General features: G+C 53.8%; 1 pseudogene; it reads right to left on the bottom strand.

Moving 5' to 3' along the window:
- LOC112551138 overlaps positions 1-1,924 on the bottom strand; it is a 32,377-nt pseudogene extending 30,453 nt beyond the window's left edge.
- Positions 1,925-5,751: the final 3,827 nt, after the last annotated feature.

Genomic DNA, 5,751 nt, shown 5'->3' on the forward strand with positions numbered 1-5,751 from the left:
GTCGCATGGAGTTTGCTAGGCTCCACGGAACAGAGCTCCGGATGCTCTGGGTGAGCGCGCCACCAAAATCGGACTCGTAGATACGTCTTATAAATTCTTTCCGCTCGAAGACGGGAAGAGGTGGACGATGGATCAGGTCGCCAAGCTCCTCTGAATCTCACACAGGGTCTCTATTACCCTGCCGTGTATCCAGAGTCCCCACGAGATGGATGTGGAGTCCTCTTCGGCTTGGGCGGAAACTGCTCAAGCTTCTTATACGGCTAACAGGCCAATCGTTAGCCGCCACGTGTGAATAATTTAGCACTAGCCAATCACGGGGAACGAATTTGCATACCGGTGGCAGGAACCCACGAGATGGATGTGGAGTCCTCTTCGGCTTGGGCGGAAACTGCTCAAGCTTCTTATACGGCTAACAGGCCAATCGTTAGCTGCCACGTGGGAATAATTTAGAACTAGCCAATAGCGGGGAACAAATTTTCATACGGGTGGCGGGAACTCTTTTGCACCGTGCATTTCTCTTGCAACTTGAGCAATGCACCCTGCAAAAGCAGCTGCAAAGAGGCGGGAAACTCGTCCTTGCACCGGGGTTCTCCTCTGCAATAGGAAACTTTCCCATGCAATGAAGCTGTAACCTGGCGGGGATAATTCTGGTGCCGAAGCACACACAAAATCATGCCTTTGGGTCATGACACCGACAAGTCTCGCTCCTTGGGTTAGCCTGTTCTCCTTTCCCTGTCGTCCCTGCATTTATCATATCTCTTTCCCCTGACTGTCTCAGACTGGGTACTATAATTCCTCCCTTGGCTCGAGGTTTACAGAGCTCACCAAGCTGGTGTCTTAGACGGCTCATCTCCCCTACATGAAACTTCATCCATTGGTCCCATCTCCTATTCAAACGTTCCAGGAGTGCTGGCAGGACCTCTTCTTGCTGGGCTGTAGGCTTTGCCCCTACCAATCCCTTTCCTGGGTTGCTTCTCTCAAGTGGTCCTGGTTCGGCCTCCTCTCTTAGATCCTCTGGGCCTTGGTCTCCCATGAATCTCGCTTGTTCTGGTGTTTTCCGGCTTTCCAGCTGCAAGGTCGCTAGTTGTGCCTCCACTTCCCTCAAGGACCTTTTCACTACCTCGAGTTCCTGGTGCTGCTCTAGGCATTCTGACTTAGCCATGGTCGCACACTCCACTAGTTTGGCTCCCAGTGCCTCCAGCCTCTCTTGCATTGCATCTGCGACCTTCTCTGCTTGAGCCTTCTGTCCTGTGTCTGTCTGAGTTGCTATGCTTGTTGTCTCTGGCATCTCTGACTCTCCAGGATCCTGGCCTTTTGTGGCCATCTGCCTGCTTGCTGCCCGAAGCATCTTATTTTCTGCCTCTAATGCCCGAATCTGCTGCCTTAAGCTTAGCCTTTGAAGTTGTGACTGCTTCCTCTCTGCATTAGCCACTGCCTCTCTAGCTGAGCTGGCTTCTAGGAGTGTTTTAAGGGACCGTACCTGCTCCTCCAGGTGGTCTTTCTCCGCCTCCACACTCTGCAATTGGGACTGTAACCTCTCATTCTCTTTTGTTCTGGTCTCTAACTCCTTCTCAAGGGACAGATTTCGATCATGCAGCGTGTTGTACTCAGCCGTGTATGCTTTTACCTTTTCCATCTCTCATGCAATCATCTTCCCATTTTCTGCGGTCTGAGCATGGTTTTCAAGCAATTTGTCCTGCAGCTCTTGAGCTAGTTGTTCAGCCCGTATACACTTCTGCTGCCAGTCCTCCACCTCATCCTGTAACCCCTCTATACGGTCCTCCTGGCTGTGGACTTCTTCCTGTAGGGCACCTATTAGGCTTCTTGACATCTCCAACTTTTGCCGCATCTCCTTCTGTTCGCCTGCCTGGATTGTGCAGGTTCCCATAGACCTTGCTCTCCGCGCTTTCATCTCCCTCTGCATCTTCTGCAGCTTCTCTTCCCTCTCCCGGCTCTTCTGGGCTTCATTCGCGATGAGCTGTTCTAGCGCGCGAGTTCTCTCAGCTTCCACTGCTAGCAAGTGCCTGATTTCTTTGGAGCCTCCTTCCTTTTTCCCTGACTGTATCCGCTGTTCTAATCCAGCAGCCTTTGCCTCTGCTTGCTCTCTCTGGGACTGGGCTACCTCTAGCTCCCACTCCAGCCGTGCAATCTTCTTCTCCAACTCATCCACCCGCAATAGCCAGGCAAAATTCTCCTGTCTGAGGCCCTCCATATACTCTGCCTCTGCCATAGCTAGTCTTGTTTTACCCCCTTCCTGGTTGGGCCCTCCGGCTTCCCCTTGTACAGTCTCAGGGATGGTGCCTTCCTATTCCGACCCCTTTCAGGTCTGTGTTGCCGTTGCCTTTCTATACACCTCTCTCTGTTCTTGTTTCAGCCCTAAGGTTTGTCACCCTAATTAGGGACACAGGGTTTCTCCCCATTCACGGCCTCACGTTCCCGACCAACGCACCGCTTTGTCACGGCGGGGTCCTGCAGGAGGGCCGTGATCTCCTCGAGGCCCCCTTCCCGTGCCAAGTGGGCCCAAGGGCCCCCTCAGGTTCTCGCCCGCCACGTCTTTGATGTTCCAATATATTAGGGAGGCTGCCTTTTATGCCCTCTCGATCATGTCTTGCCGGATACTCAGACCCCGCGGATTTTCCAGACTCTTCGTGGGTCCCGCTCTACCCTAGCTTTAGGGGCTATGCATGGCTCCTACCACCCCAATACCACGCCCCAAGCCTCGCAGATGTCACGGATGTTGTTCTGTCTCTTTCTGTCTCCGTGCCCTCTCTGGCACCCGGGCTCTCCGCAGTCCTGTCTCTCTGTTTCTCCACGCCCTCTCCCAGAGCCTCCTCTGTAAAGCCGCCCTCTCCCGGGGCCTCCTCTACAGTGCCGCCCTCTCCCAGGGCCTCCTCAGTAATGCTGCCCCTTCTCTGGGGGCTCCTCAGTAATGCTGCCCCCTTCCTCAGGGCTCACCGCAATGGTGCTCCCTTTCTCAGGGCTCACCGCAATGGTGCTCCCTTCCTCAGGGCTCACTGCAATGCTGCTACCCCTTCTACGAGGCTCACCATGCCCACACTGGGCTTCTCAGCAATGCCCCCTCTCTGGGGCTGGGGTCTATGCACCCCCAATGCTGCGCCCTCACTGGTGCTGGGGTCCCCACACTACTGTGGGTCCCCTATGAGGCCTCCTCTAACCCCTAATAGCCTCACCCAAACCATCGGTGATAAACAGCAACACAAAATGCAAGCCCATCAGCTATAACTTAAACAGAAGCTGCCCGGCCATAACAACGCTCAAGCCTACCGGGAAATACTCCATCCCTTCCATGAGAGAGCTCCTTCCTCCATGGTTGCTGGCAGGGAACTGCCTCTGGCCTCAGCCCCTAGGATTTATAAGGGCCAGGCCCTGCCCCTTACAGTCAGCTGACCTCCTCTGGTTCCCCTGGCAACCCGCAGCTGGGCTCATCCCTCACTGCTAGGGCTCCTTCCCTAGCAGTTTTTTCTCTTTCCCTCACAGTTTCTCCTCTTTAGGAGCATGGCACCTCAGTGCTCTGCAACAGAGGGTTCCTTCTTAGTTAGTTGGAAATCCAATTCAACCTCTTTGTTTCCCATGACTAGGGCAAAAATTGTGTTTCCCCCCTCAGAAGTATGATCCTTATCCACCCAGGGAGATGTATAGCTCATCTATGCTCTCAGTGGGCAGCCTAATGTGACCTCAGAGACCAATCCTAATCTACTCTGTACAGACACATAATTCTCTTATTCTAACAATACCAACCCTAATGCACCCAGGGAAGGAAATACCTAGTTCTCTTTCATTTTACCATGGCTATGTCTTATGAGGATCCAATTCATTTAGAAGGAGAAATCTAAATAATGGAGGAGGACCCACCCACTTATTAGCCCAACGTTAAATGCAAAAGCACAGGCTGGGGGAAGGGACCAGAGTTCATGACTCTGTCCCAGAGAAAAGCTCACATAATTGTGGCACAGAATCACACTCCCCCCTTGCATGGACTGCTTTTGACCCAATGACACTTTCCTTCTTAGCCACCCAAATGTTCTAGCTTCAACAGGAAGGGTGGATGCAGTTGTTAGTCCTTCAAAGTCCATAGCTATGTTTTGGGGACTTCCCTGGGAAGCAGAAGATGTGTGTTCAAAACCCTATTGGGAGCCAAAAAAAAATCTGGATCTCCCACACCCCAGGCAAGTGTCCTAACCTTTAAACTACTGGAAGAAGAGGTTGGTGGACCCACCTCCTTACTTCAAACAATTGCAGATTTTCTTTGACTAAAATTTAGCAACTTTTGCAGAATTTAGGTAGTTCTCTAGCAGATAAGGATTGCAACAGACTATATATGAAGATAGCTGCCTCAACAGAGCATTTCTGAACATGCTCAGAAGACCAAAATGTGCAAGGAAAATAATCTTAATGGGGCCACGTGGCTGTTGTACAGGGTGGGCTGAAATTGCACTTAGTGATTTACATACCTAAAAGCTAAGCAATTAATTTTAGGGGATATTAGGATTTGATGTACAGGTCAATGTGTACTGGTCTCACATCCATATAAGACAAAAGGTCTTATAGGCTAGGGACAGATGTTCAAAAAACCCGAGCCTGAATTGATTCAATCTTTGCCGGTTAGTCTAACCGGCAAAGATTGAACTAGTTTGCAAGTTAACAGACATTCCCTTTTCAGTTTGGAAATGCAGACACATGCCTGCAGTGGTTCAGGCCAGAAGCCCAGGGGTGTTAGAGCAGGAGCCCTCCCTTCCCTTTCACAAGGAAGCTGAGTTGGGGGGGGGCAGGGCATGGCTAGGCCCTGGCAGGCCTAAGTATGACTGAGGAGGGGTTTAAATCCCTACCTTGACCTGTGGGATTTGGGGGGTGGGGGAAGAGAGAGCATGGCTAGACCTTGTGGCTGGGAGTGGGGCGGGAACGAGGAGGAGGAGGAGGAGGAAGGAAGAGCTCTGTCCATCTCAGCAGCAACCTTACTGCCAGGAGGAACCCAGACACAGAGCACTGCCCAGTCCCAGAGGGGTGCTCTTCCCCCTCTTCCCTCTCCCCCATGGTCACTAGATGGGGAGGGGGCTCTGTGCAGTGCTGGAGGGGAAACTATTTCGCCTCCTCCTCTGCTCCTCACTTCTGCGGGGCAGGGAGGGGTGCGATGCTGTCCAGCCTGCCCCAGCCTTCTGTGCGATGCTGCCCAGCCTGCCCCAGCTCAGCTTGAGTGTGGGGAGCAGCTGTCACTGAGCCGCAGCACTTGGGGATGGCCCTGCTCCCACAGCCTGGCCCAGCCCAGCTGAGCCCCAGCCAAAGCAGCCACATGGCTGGGCTGCAGGGGCAGGCCACCCCCAGCAGCAGCAGCTCAGTGATGGGGATGCTGAGCCCTGTCAGCAGTGCAGCCTGGCCTGGCACAGATGGGCGGTGGCTGGCCAGGCAGTGGGCTACCTGGGTAGGCTTAAAGATGCCATGGGGGCGTGTGGGTCCACAGCAAGCCCCTGTGGCAGGCAGTTGCTGGGCTCCAAGTCTGTCAGCGCCTCTGAGCCAGCCTGGGTAGCCCGCTGCCCAGCCAGCTGTCACCCACGCATGGGGGGCCAGTCTGTGCTGCTGATGGGGTTCAATATCCCCATCACTGAGCTGCCACCACTGGGGGTAGCCCCATCCCCATGGCTTGGCATGGCTTGGCCCGGCCCAGCCCAGGCATGTGGTTACCTCAGCTGGGGATCAGCTGGGGATCAGCTGGGCTGGGCCATGTGGCTGGGGGCC

This window comes from Alligator sinensis, unplaced genomic scaffold, assembly GCF_000455745.1.
Source record: "Alligator sinensis unplaced genomic scaffold, ASM45574v1 scaffold881_1, whole genome shotgun sequence".
Classification (NCBI taxonomy): Eukaryota; Metazoa; Chordata; order Crocodylia; family Alligatoridae; genus Alligator; species Alligator sinensis.